Source organism: Panthera pardus, unplaced genomic scaffold, assembly GCF_024362965.1.
Source record: "Panthera pardus isolate Hobbes unplaced genomic scaffold, ASM2436296v1 HiC_scaffold_6, whole genome shotgun sequence".
Taxonomy (NCBI): Eukaryota; Metazoa; Chordata; class Mammalia; order Carnivora; family Felidae; genus Panthera; species Panthera pardus.
Genome location: NW_026526991.1, coordinates 20,787,152 through 20,800,799, shown reverse-complemented (window position 1 = coordinate 20,800,799; position 13,648 = coordinate 20,787,152). Strand labels below are relative to the sequence as shown.

Here is a 13,648-nt window from a genome sequence, read left to right as displayed (position 1 = left end):
AAAAATTAAAAGAATAGTAGTATTTTGAGACATGTGAAAGTTACATGAAATTCAAATTTCATTGTTCATATATAAAGTTTTATTGGGACATAGCTGTACTCATTCGTTTATGTATTGTCTCTGGCTGCTTTCGTGTGACAATGGCAGAACTGACGTAATTGTGACAGAGACTGTATGGCCTGCAAAGCCTAAAATATTTACTGTCTGGCCCTTTGCAGAAAATGTTTGCCAGTTGCTGATCTACGTGATCTTTGGGAGTCATGACTTAAACAATAAAGGCAGGAAAAATTCTCACAACATATTGCCTTAAAATTTATCACTTGAAATGAGTTACAGAAAATTTTATGCAAGGATAACCAGTTGTTTTTATTTCTAAAGTCTAAGTTGGAAGTTTAAATCATGAAAAATCTATCATGCCACATTTTTCTTCTATAGATACAGCACTTAGAAGTAATGGTTTAGTTGGACAAATCCAGTGTGTAATTCCTGTTCTGGAAATAAGTCTTTTGAACCTTAACATTCACAAGGACACTGAACAGTTCACAGATGCTGCCACCTAGAGGTGAGATGCTGATGTTGCAGAAGTTCCAGATTATCAAAAGCAATCTCTAAAAGCAGTAAATGTGGACTTCACTAAATGTGAAGGATCACCATTGAACTTCTTAAAAATGAGGATTCCTGGGCCCCTCCAGGGGATGCCGTGTCCATGGCACAAAGTGGGCTTCAGCCGTCTGCGCTGGGCAGGCTGCTGTCTTCTGAGATTTTGGTTTCTGAGGTTCCTATATATACCTTGGGGGACACCCTCCAAAGTGTCTTTGGTTAAGTGGATTGATGGTATTACAGAGCATTGAATAATATTTGCATTCCATTAGCTCTGCCATGGCAAAGCAAACTATCTTTCCAGTTGTCCTCATTGAGGGTCAATTTGAGAGTAGAAAAATCATGATCTGGGCTGAACTTTGAAATCTCTAGGGTTTTGATATTATCATGAATGAAAACTGACTCTGCTTGCTTTTAAAATTTAATAAAATCTGAAGTTAAGAAATGAAGTGTTGTTGCCTTTGGCCGGGGTAGCTGCAGGCTTCTGGCATTTCTTGGCAAAGAGGAGTGTAAAATGGCAGCTGCCACATTAACATTTTATCACGTTTCTCTGTGAGTTGACTTTTTTCTTTCCACAGAGCACCATACTCAGAAGCAATCCAATTTCTAGAAGAGGTTTCTATTTTTACCTTGCAGATTTTCAAAAACAAATTAAAAGCGCATAGTTTTCTTCCTTCCTGGGAACTTTCCATTAGCAATAAAATACTGAGTTTTTCCAAGCAACTGTTTATTATTTTTATTTGTATACTTATAAAGTTAGCCTGAGCATTTAAAGATATATTAAACAAGCATGTAGTATTTTATTATAGAAAATTGTAGATGCTGGGACCTCCTGTAAGTCTGTTATGATTATATGTGGGTTAATTATTGTATTTATTTGCTTTTTTACAGAAATTTATTGATTTTAATGTGTATTTTCAGTGTGAAAGCACCCAGTTTCCTTTCTCCTTCCTTCCTGTTTTTTTTTCAAAAATAAGGTTGATATTATTACTTATCTATACCTTAGTTTTTGCTTCTCTTACTAGTTTGAAGAGATCTCTGGGGTGAGGTAAACAGTTCAGCTATACCAGAATTTCCTGAAGATTCCACATTTTGCCAGACCTCTCTTCACACTTGTAAGATATCTTTCTTCTGTGCAAACGGCGGGTCTGATGTGGAGGAGCTCACAAATTTTAGTCACAAAATCACTCTATACTTGTTTATTGATTGTTGTTTTCTAATGTTTAAGAATTTCACCAGACTTCTTTATTTATTAATTAAAAAAAAACTATTCTTTTTTTAAAGTTTATTTATTTTGAGAGACAAAGTGCGAGTGGGGGAGGAGCAGAGAGAGACAGAGAGGGAATCCCAAGCTGGCTCCACACTGCTAGTGCAGGGCTTGAACCCATGAACCATGAGATCATGACCTAACCCGAAGTCAGATGCTTAACCAACTGAGCCAGCCAGGCACCCCTTCACCAAACATATTTAAAAATAACGTTTCCATTTATAAACCTCACCATTCTACAGTTCTAGAAACAACTAAAAAAACCCAGAATTCTCATTTTATTGAGCTGTTTTTACTCTTGCCACCACACTATGCTATCATCCTTTCCCTTCATTTGCATGGCTAACTTGCACATTAGGTTCTCTTGATTTGACTACACTTAACCTTACCTGCCACCTTGCACAGTGAACAACCTGCGAAACTCTGCATGGTGGCCCTGGACATGGCACTCCTTCCTCATGGTAGAGGATGTTTTACTCAGTAAATAAATTGTAGCAGGTTCAGTTGGAAAAACAGTCTCTATTGTCTGGCTGGCTTTAACCATTCATCCTTCTATCCATACATCCCTCTGATCCCACTCTGTTCTGTGTACTATGATAAGTCCTCGGAATAGAAAACTGAATAGGGCATCACTCCTAGGGAGCTCAAAGTCTACAGGACGAAGTATATAAGTAAATCAAGTATTTTAATTCAGTGTAGTAAGTGCTAAGATAGAAAATTTCACATTAGGTGATCACATACACATTTTTGTTATTGAATTATTTTATTAATATACTATTAAGGTACAAATAATAGAGTATTAAAATATGCTATTCCAAAAAAATGTAACATTAAAATATATTAGTAAAAATACATTGAGTACAAAAGATGTTATTAAATTATTTCCTCAATTAAAAGAAGATCAATTGGGGAGAACCATAGGAGGAAAGTCTGGAAACTGGTTCTGTCTCAGATATTCAATGTAGGTTTGATACCCGTTTTTGATGATCAAGCTTTACAATTTTCTTTACCACCAGCACATGACTTACATTTTTGGTCATTCCCTGGCATCAGCTGACTCGCAGTCACTTTCTCCCATTGTATTCATATCCTAGCTGCGTGCTCATGACTCCAAAGTGCCATTGCCATGTCTGATTTCCCTGCCAGGCTTTAAAGATGTATTTACAACTGCCTTCCAGAGCTTTCAGCCTGGATATATCCCAGACATCTAAAAACTACACGCTACAAAAGGAACTTTCTTCTGATAGCTCTCTGAATTGAATTTCTTACTCTGTTTAATGGTGTCACAGTCTGTCCAGACTCCCAAGCCAAAAAGTCAGTGTCCTCATGCTCAACACTGTGTTGGCTATCGGCCTTTGCAGCCAGCTGGCTAACACATTCATTATGTTTACCTTAGATATATCCCTAATCTAGAACATCCTCATCATCCCTATTAATACTATCTCAGCTCAAACTCTCCTCATCTCTACCTAGACTAGTACAGCAGTCTTATACCAGCCTCCCTACATCTTAATTCTTCCATGTCCACAAGGTTCACTTTTCCAAATTTATCTGTCTCTCTTTCTGTCTTCCTGTCTTCCTCCCTCCCTCTATTACTACCCTCCCCTGCCACCCATGAAAACCTCTGTTGCCTCCCCATTGGCAACAGAATAAAGTCTAAACGCTTCATATATGGTACTTGAGGGCCTTCCTAACTGGCTTTAACTGACCCCCTAACATGTCACCACTGTCTTCAGATGTATCCACACAGTAGTTATACATAATTCTTTACTGTTCCATTAAGATCCTGATTTTGCACATGCTGTGCCATCTGAGTGGATACCCTTCCTTACACTTTCCTAAAATTTTTTTTCTTCAAACCTACCTAAGAGGTGACTTCCTCTGTGAGTTCTTTTCCTTTTCCCCTAAGCATATTTAATTATTCTTTCCATTTCCATTGGCAATTCCTATTGACATCTTGAATTCTGCTCTTGTTAGACTGCAAAATAGTTTTCTTTTCATGTATGGCTGGCCAACTATATGTAAAGTTCTTGAATTGAGAATTAGTGTCTTAATTATGTATTTGTTTGGTCAGTGTAGAGCCTGAAATGTAGTTAGTATATTTTCTATGACCATTTAAACTGCAGATTAGACAGTTGAAGAGAGAATTAGGCCTAGAAGAGAGAGCTGAAGCAATTACCCCCAAGTGCAGGATAAAGAGATAGGAGGTAGGAAAAACAAGAAAGGGGAGGTTGAAATATAGAAGACAGAATGAGAAAGTCCAATATAAAATTAATAGAAATCCTGTTTTGGATTAAGAGAATAGAAAGAATGGAGAGAGATAGAATATTAAAAAAAAATGAGAATTTTCCAGAATTGATGAGAGACACAAATCTTTTGATTCAAGAAACACAATGAGTGCCAAGCAGAATAAGTAAAACTAAATCCACATATTATAAACATATCATGGTGAGTCAGCAAAACACAAAGAGAAAAATATTAGAATTATAAGGGAAAAAAACAGATTTCCTGCAAATGAGAAATAAACTGAGGATAAACTTTCCAATAATAATGATAAAGGCCAGAAGACAGTGGATTGGTATCTTAAAAGTGCTGAAGGAAATAACAGTCAGTTCAGAATTCTAAGTCCAGTTAAGTGATTATTGAAGAAGGAGGTCAGCATAAGAACATTTTTGGGAAAAGATTAGGAAAGTGTACCCAGTGCACACCTACTGAAATAATGACTGAAAAGTCTATTTTGGAAAAGAAGGAAACAACCTAGAAGAAAGGACTAAGATGAAAGAAATAAGGGGAAAATGCATATATACACATACATACATATATATGTATATATGTATGTGTGTGTATATATATATATATACACATATACATATATATATACATATATATATATATATATATATATATATATATATATTTGTGTTTTTTTAATTCCAAAAGATACCTCTAGAACCTCTTGAATAGTTTTTAACCAAAAATGATTTTACCTCATGGTGGACATTTGGCAATTTTAGGAGATATTTTTGGTTGACACAAGAGGGCAGGAGGTATGGCAGACATCCAGTGGGTAGAGGCCAGGAATGCTGCTAAGCATCCTGCAGTGCATGTGACATGGTCCCGAACTCATTGTTTCATGTTCACCACTAATTCTTAATGCTACTTTCCTCCTTGGAGTTTCTCTTCCTGTGTGTTACACCTTGTCCTAGCAGTGGGCCCTGCCTTTGTGGCATTTCCAGGGCTCTGTTCTCTCTGCTCTCTCTGGGCCTATCCTTGATAAAGTATGCCTTTGGCATTTTTGATTTTCCCTTTTCCATATTTCTTTGTGTCTTTTAACTATTCCTAAATCTTATCTCATGCCAAACCTAGACCTTTTCTCTTTTTGTTCCTTTATATCAGTTTTTCACCCTTGGCATTATCGACATTTTAGAGTTGAGTAATTCTTTGCTGTGGGGCTGTCCTGTGCACTGTAGATGTTTAGCAGCATCGCTGGTCTCTACTCAAAATGGCTGCTAGTTGTGATAACCAAAAATATCTCCAAACGTTGCCAAATGTCCCAGGATGGAGGGTGCAAAATTGCCCCCAGTTAAGAACCACTGATTTACACCAATTAATCTGGTCCTGTTCTCTGGAGTTCTGCTTAGTAGGAGTATTCTGATAACCTAATTGTTGAGAATGTGTTTGTAGGCTATAATGACTTTTAGCTTATATTTAACAAGAGCCTTTTGCGAACTGTATCCTAGTCAGAAGCATGGAGGGGGTTTCCTTCCAAAGAGGGAGATTTACTCCCAAGTTTAAGGTGACACCTTTGTACTTGCCTACTGGCTCCCAGTTTGCAGTCCTCTGAGATTATGTCATAAATCAGAACTTTTCCATTTTTGTCCAAGACCATTGGTAATCTCCCTTCACACACGGGAATAAGCAAGAACTCATTCCTTGTGTGTTGTGGCCTTCTTCTTCCCCTCTTATGTTATGCCACTTTCCCCCTAGTGGTCTCCTGGTAGAGTTGGGTCTTAGAAAGAGATTCTTAATGAATTCCAAACACTCCTTATGGATTTTAAATATGTTCCTCATTTGTGAAAGGAAAGGAAGATGTGAAATGACTATTTTCTGTTTCAGATTGGTGATCATTTCCCAAGAGTCTTGCTTTTACCTGTGTACCTATAATCTAAGCACAGCACTATGTCTTGCTATAGGATGGAAGGTGTTCTCTTGCCTTTCCCAGTGACCTCGTGAGGCTTACCAGTGCTTCTGTATGTGTGAGCTCTGAAAACTTGAGATATGACAAACTATGGTGATGCCAAGGATTTGCCTGAAGATATAGAGTACTTTAGAAGAGCTCTCTATTTAATGGCATGAATTTAATTTCTTTCAACAAATTGTGACCAGATACATTCAGAATTGATGCTGAAGGAAACAGGGGAGTTCTAAATTTCAGAGGTAAGGTGCCACAAAAAGTGACCCTGCAACTTGAGCTACTGGTATGACCATGAGAGTAATCTGACCCAGCTGGGACATCAGTGGTCTCCCTTTTAGAGATGCCCAGAAATGCTCACTGGCCTGCCCCTGCTTGCATACTGTGTGCCCAGTCAGTCTAAAGCCAAAATGTCTGCTTGAGTGTTAGCCCAGCTCAATTCATGGTACAGAGTAATGGGAGGACATCTACAAAAAACAGGACAATATAGATTAGACACCAGTTTCTAAGCTATTATATTTTGAAAAGGTGAAGGAGGTCAAAAGAAAGGAAAGAACAAAAGAAGGAAAGAAAGAGGATTTCTCGTGCACAACATAGAGTTGGGTCTTATGTTTTTATCCATTCTGACAATCTGTCTTTTAAGTGATATATTAGACCATTCACATTTAAAATGATTATTGATATAGTTGGATTAATATCTACCAGTTTATAGCTGCTTTCTAGTCATTGCATTTGTTCATTGTTTCTTTTTTCTCCCTTTTTCTGCCATCTCTGGCTTTAATTGAATATCTTATATGGTTTTTTTTTTTATTTTAGAGAGAGAGAGCGAGAGAGCATGCAAGTGGGGGAGAGTAGCAGAGGGAGAGAGACAGAATCTTAAGCAGGCTCCAGGCCCAGCACAGAGCCCAGCACAGATGTGGGGCTCGATTCCATGACTCTGGAATGATGATTTGAGCTGAAATCAAGAAACGGATACTCATCTGACTGACTGAGCCACCAGGCTCCCCACCATATGAATCTTTTTTAGTGGAATGGGAACCTACCTGCTTCTCTCTCTGCCTTAACAGTCTTTCCTTTTAAACTGTCCCTGAAGAAGTGTTTTAACTTTAATCTTAAGCTATGGAAAAAATTTCCTGGTAAGGTTTATATGAAATGTGGGTCTGATGGTTAACCTACTTAAGTTGGGTAGTTATAACAAGTAAAATCACTTGTTCTGGCCTTTTGGAAGGTGATGTGAATACTGGCTGGATAGAGGATGTCACAGAAAAAGAGCAGCCATTTGAGTAGAGGTTGTTTAGGTGAGGGACCAGTGTTTTAGGCAGTGGCAGTGTACAGATTCCAGGGCAGCTGGGAGTAGCTGTATCCTTCATATTCAAGGTTGAGTACAGAATGCATTATCCACAGAGATACTCTTGCATGTGGTAGTTGGGTTCTCTTGGGCTATTACTCTGGTATTTCCAGGGTTTTTGTTTGTTTGTTTTTTGTTTGTTTTTGGCATTCCATGAGTTAATTGAAATTTGTGGTCAGGTCCAGAACCTTAACCACCACATATATGCCACTTCTCCGAGAAAAACTGACATCATTTGGGGACCACCTGCACTTTAGAACACAGAGGATCATCGGAAATGTTCATTTGACAAGAGAATTGGCTAAGATAAATAAATCACTGAACTTCCTTCAAGTTTCCTAATTTCCCTTCGTTCTCTTAAATTTGGCTATATTGTTCTTTTCAGAATTCAAGGCCATATCCATCATTTAATTTGTGGTTCTAGCACAATCCTGTTAATTCCTTCTCTGCGTGTGGTGGTTATTTAGCTTTAGAAGATTGAAGACACCAGTGAATCAGGGAATGATTAATGGCACATGAGGACAAAGCCAATTAAATGATGCAGCTCTGAAGTTACTGGAGGATTTCTGATACAAGAAATTGAAAAGCTTGATTTAAAGCTGTATTAAATCTAATATAAAGAATGATCTATTTTAGAATCAAAGGCATTCAGATACTTGAATAAAGTCATCCATTCATCTAGTTATCTAAACTCTTGCTACTCAAAGTGTGGTCCTCAAGAGATAAGAGGGCTTGACTGAAATTGAGAAATATAGTTCAAAAGGAGTGGGTGTGATGGACATTTTAGAGATAGCTTCAGTGGGACTTGTGATTAATGGATGTGGTATGTGAGTGAGTGGAGATCCCAAGTATTTCCATAAGGTCAAAATATGATGAAGCTTTATGGTTTAGACCAGTGGTTTTTAAACTTTAATGTGAATAAAAATCACTTAGAGATCTTGTTAAACTGCAGATCCTCATTTGGGGGGGGTGTGTGTGGCATGAGATTCTGCATTTCTAACAAGTTCCTGTGTGGTGGTTGTGGAGCTTGGAATGTAGTGTGAGATGCACATAACAATATTATACCAAAGAATGTATGGTTACAGCAGGCGGATACTATGGAGGAAAGTGATCTTAAAGATCGTTGGCAGTATTGTTTTGATGAAAACATGCTTCTGAGTTCCCAAAAGAGCACTCTGCAAAAACATTTGCTTTACTACCAGCTGTAAGTGGAAGGTCTGCTTGTGATGGGAAAATTATTATTTATACCTCTGAGGTATGAATGTTCTAATTTTTTCATATACATTGTTTAGATACTAACAATCAAACAAAAAACCCAACAACCATGGTATTGACTTGGGAGGGAGCTTGGTTATCTTGATTTGGGTTCCCTGGGAAATAGATTCTGAGCCAGAGATGTACATGTAAGAAGTTTATTGGGGAGAGCCCTTGGGATCAATGTGTATGTGTGTATGTGGTTGGTGGGGGAAGGGGGGGGGTGATGGAAAGGTGGAGGATTAGGCAGAGAGAGGATCTGGGCTGTGACGATGTACAACAGCCTCAGGCCATCACAAAAGGGAAATGCAGAGCTGGGATGTCCCTTCCAAATTGTCCCACCATGGGGTTTTTGGAGCCTCCCATCATGGCCTGAATGTAACCTGCTACAGGGAAGGCGGGGAATGACCTGGAGAAATTCTCTTTGAGGGCAAGGCCCAGAGAGAGACACAGCTGAGAGCCATATAGCACTAACACTGGCAGCAGCTGGGAGAGTGACATGGCGTAGGCTAGCATCCACCACGTTGGCTAGTTGAAATGAAGTTGGGAAGAGGATATAAATGGGAAGGCGAGGTGGAGGAACCCTGGAACTCTCAAGCCCCGGGAAGGGTAAGTCTCCTCAGACCTTGGTGGGGAAGGGGAGGAGATAACTGGCTACTTGTTTGAGTGCTGAGTTGAAGTCGGTTAGGAGTTTTGAGATATGGCTCATCAGAGTTCATCCAGCAAGTTTGTGGACACAGGGAGACTTGTAAATCATTTTAAAAGCCAAGACCCAGGTAGAGGGGTCAGGGCTCAGTTCTGTGTTTAAAGACGTCGAGCATCTGGGCAGGTTTTCTGAGCACCTGGATTCAGATTCACTTTGTTATGAGTTCACCTTGTTATGAGGGTATATGTTTGGAAACTTTGTACAGTTTTTGTCTTTTTCGGGAAAATGACTCAGCTGACTTAAGGTTGTAATTGGAGACTGGGAGAGTTGGCTGTTCTTTTCTCATCAGAAGCAGTGATTCATATTCATTTATTCAACAGTTGTTCATCGAGTGCCTACCACGTGCCAAGCACTGCATCAGGTGCTGGGTATACTGTGCTGAACCCAGATAGGGCCCCTTTCTTTATGGAATGATAGTGATACAGGCTAGTGGATGCAACAGATATTAAAGAATCATACAAATAACATTTGGTTAGCTCAGTGAAAGAAAAAAAAAAAAAACACTAATTAGGGATTTCTCGCGGGCGGTGCTGGCCGGGTGCAGCGCAGCGCTAGCCCGTGTTCAAGCAGCGTGGGCGACATCGGGGGCTCGGGGACTCGGTGGTGGCTGCGGCGGGCTGGCTGCGGGGAAGCGTGGCGTGGGCGGCGCCGAGGGCTCCGCGGGGGAGGCGGAGGCGGCGGCGGAGGCGGCGGCGGCGGCGGCGGCGGCGGTGGCGGCGGAGGCGGGCGCCCGAGCGCAGCGCACCCTGGAGGGCCACCGAGGGCGAGCCCGGCCACCTGGCGGCGCAGTTGGATCCCAGCTTCTGCGGTGGGTGCTGCGCCTACTGGCCCCAAACAAACAAAACCGAAACCTTACTAGGAAGTCTATCAAGAGGGTGTTTACTTTAGATTTTGGAAACGGGTGCAGTCTCTGTGGCAGCAGGTTGAGCGCCATCTCCAGGATGCGTTGGAACTGGTGGAGATTATAGCGGGAATATGGAGACCAAAGACCTGGCTTCTCTCCCACGCTGTCACGTATGACCTACCTTCCCACGAAGGGCTTGACCTCTTTGAGCCTTGACTCCATCTGTGCAACGGTGCTCTTATGAGACTCAAATGAGGTACGGTAGACAAAAGTGTTTAAAATCCTAAAACGTGAGTGAAAGCTGCTCTTAATTACTCTGGCCCATTGGTTCCTTCTCTTCTCTCTTTTTAAAAATTTTAAAAATGTTTATTTATATTTGACAGAGACACACAGAGTGTGTGAGCAGGAGGAGGGCAGAGAGAGGGAGACAATCTGAAGTGGGCTCCAGGCTCTGAGCTGTCAGCGCAGAGCGGATGCGTGGCTGAACTCACCAAGGGTGAGATCATGATCTGAGCTGAAGTCTGACACTTAACCAACTGAGCCACCCAGGTGCCCCTTTTCTTTCTTCTCTTACCTGGCTCCTCACTTCTTCTGGGGTGTGCTTGGATGTAGAGTTTGATGGGTTGTAAAATGCTATTCAGCTACTTTCTTTGAACTTGTGGCTTTTTTTTTTTTGACTCTTCCCTAAAGTGAGAAATACTCTTGTATTGTGATCTCCCCCTCCCCCCATCTCCCGTGAAAAATGTTACAGAAAATACTTAGCCTTATTATTTGTCATAAGCTCAGGTGTTTTTCATTCCATTCGTCCCCCAAAAAGTGCTCATCAATATCCATGAAAGTGATGTTATTGCCTACTAATGAGTTACAACTTCTACATTGAACAACATTATTATCTTGAATCCTTCTGAAACAATATAGGGAGTGTAGGAAATTTTTTTTTCTGGGGTATGTGTGAGGTCTATTGTACAAAGAAATTATTTCTTTCTGAAGACTGGTTAATAATGTACCTTCAATCCTGTATGATGCCTGTGGCAAGGGGACTGTCTCAAAGCTGGATGCCTCAGAGGGGCTCTATGTTCCCTGAAAGTTTCCAACAGTGTTGAGTCAACAAAGAACTGTGGCAAAGAATCTTGTTTCAGTTGACCATTACCATGTATGGTAATGTATATCAAGCAACTGTATATCTGTATATACAGCAACTGTATATCAAGCAACTGTAAAACTTCAGTGGCATATGATGCTAAGCATTTACTTGTGCATCTGGGATTAGGTGGCTCGGTTGATCTGGGTGGGCCTCATTCAGTGTCTTGAAGGGCTATTGGCTGATCCAGGCTGGCCTGAGCTGGATCAGCTGGATGATTCTGTTCTGCTCCTCAAGTAGTTTATCCTCCAGTAGGTTAGCCCTGGAATGCAGTCATGCAAGAGAAAGCTTTGCAGGCAAGCTTATGCTGGCAACATACTTGCTCATATCCCATTGACCAAACCATGCTAAATGGCTGAGCCCAGTTAAGGATGGGGCAGAATGTCTGTCATTGGGAGGCACTGCAAAGTTACATAGCAAAAGGATGTGGACTTAGGGAAGGGTAAAGAATTAGAGCCAATGACACCATTTATCACAGTTTATCTCACACACATTGTTTCCTTGACTCAAAGGAGGCTTTTTTTCTCAAGTAGGTCTTAGATCTGAGTCCATGGGGCTGAGCTAGCGATATTTGAGAGAGACACCATGCTATCCTCCTCATACCCTGGTTATTTTGTCCTCCTTTTACCTAAACTTCCTTGTAGAAGCTCCTCCTTTCCAGTGCCACCTTAAGAAAGTAGATGCTTGAAGATTGCATGTTCTGCCAACATGAAATGTGCCTGGGGCTGAGTCCTAGCTGTGGGCATAACTGAGATTAATCTACAATGCACACCACTGTTTTTGCTCATTTTCCCCAGTTCTTCCTAGGAAGATATTTATGCTATTGTATTATGGTATTTTGAGCTGATTTATGAAATTAAATATCTCAATGAGAGATTCTAATGAGTAAAGCTGCCAATAGTGTATGTCGAAATACTGTCTTTTGTCTCCAATTTTTCCTGAGACTTCATTCTGAATTTCTTGCTGTCTACTGGACATCTGTACCTTCATGTTTCCACAAACACCTGTCTAAACCACTTCCTGTTTCAACAAAATTCATCACTCTCCATCCTGTTTCTCAAAGAGTAAAAAGTCCTCTTTAACCCCTCATTTACAGTCATGATCTGCCAGTTGTTCTTTCATGAATAATAATGCAGGCATCATTATTCAATCAGACACAATATTGTTCTTGGATCACTTATGGACCAGGTTCCCTGTTAAACACCAGGGATGTAGGAGTCACTAAGACAGGACTCCTCTTTGAAGCACAGCATCAGTCCAGGGAGGTGAATTGTCAACACATAGTCCATGATCTGACATAGCACTATGAACAAAACTTCTTCCATTCTTTCCCATATTGTTCATTAATTAATTCTTGCTCATTCTGCCTCAGAAATGTACCTCAAATCTACCCTTTTCTCTTCACTCTTGTCACTTTCCTTGCCATGGATTGAAGCTCTCTCTTGACTGGGATAGTAGCCTCCTGGATGGCCTCCTGGCCTTGACTCTCTTCTCAATCTGTTCTCTTTCCCCAGCTACTGGTTATCATTGGCTAAAACATTGATCCCAACATTCCATTACTTGACTTGAAAACCATCAGTGGATTTGGTATTTCTTTTTTTTTTTTTTTTTAATTTTTTTTAACGTTTATTTATTTTTGAGACAGAGAGAGACAGAGCATGAATGGGGGAGGGTCAGAGAGAGAGAGGGAGACACAGAATCTGAAACAGGCTCCAGGCTCTGAGCTGTCAGCACAGAGCCTGACGCGGGGCTTGAACTCACGAACCGCGAGATCATGACCTGAGCCGAAGTCGGACGCTTAACCGACTGAGCCACCCAGGCGCCCCAGATTTGGTATTTCTACAGTAAGTGGAACATGGAATTATCATATAACCCAGCAATTCCACTCCTAGGTACATATCCAAAATTGAAAACTGGTGTTCAAACAAAAACTTGTACACCAATGCTCACAGCAAAATATTCACAACAGCCAAAAGGTGTAAACAGTCCAAATGTCAATTTACTGATGGATAAGCAAAATATGGTATACTCATACAATGGAACATTATTCAGCCATAAAAAATAATTAAGTACTGATATATGCTACAACATAGATGAGCCTTGAAAACATTGTGCTAAAAACAAAAGCAGCTGAACACAAGAGGCCATATATTTTATGATGCCATTTATGTGAAATATTCAGAATAGGCAAATATATAGGGACAAAAAGACGATTAGTGGTTGTCAGGGACTGCGGGGAAGGGGAAAATGAGAAGTGATTCCTTAATGTATATAGGGTTTCCTTTTGGAAGGCTGA

General features: G+C 40.4%; 1 protein-coding gene across 4 annotated transcripts in view; it reads left to right on the top strand.

The window, feature by feature from the left end:
• ANO4 (anoctamin 4) overlaps window positions 1-13,648 on the top strand; it is a 418,329-nt gene that overhangs the window by 22,744 nt on the left and 381,937 nt on the right. Inside the window, exon 1 of one of the 4 annotated variants that reach the window (XM_053894725.1) lies at window positions 10,622-10,760. The exons of the other annotated variants lie outside the window; for them this stretch is intronic. The gene's annotated coding sequence lies outside the window, so the exon portion shown is untranslated. Of the gene's footprint in view, window positions 1-10,621; window positions 10,761-13,648 lie in introns of those variants that run through there. 4 annotated transcript variants of the gene reach the window in all.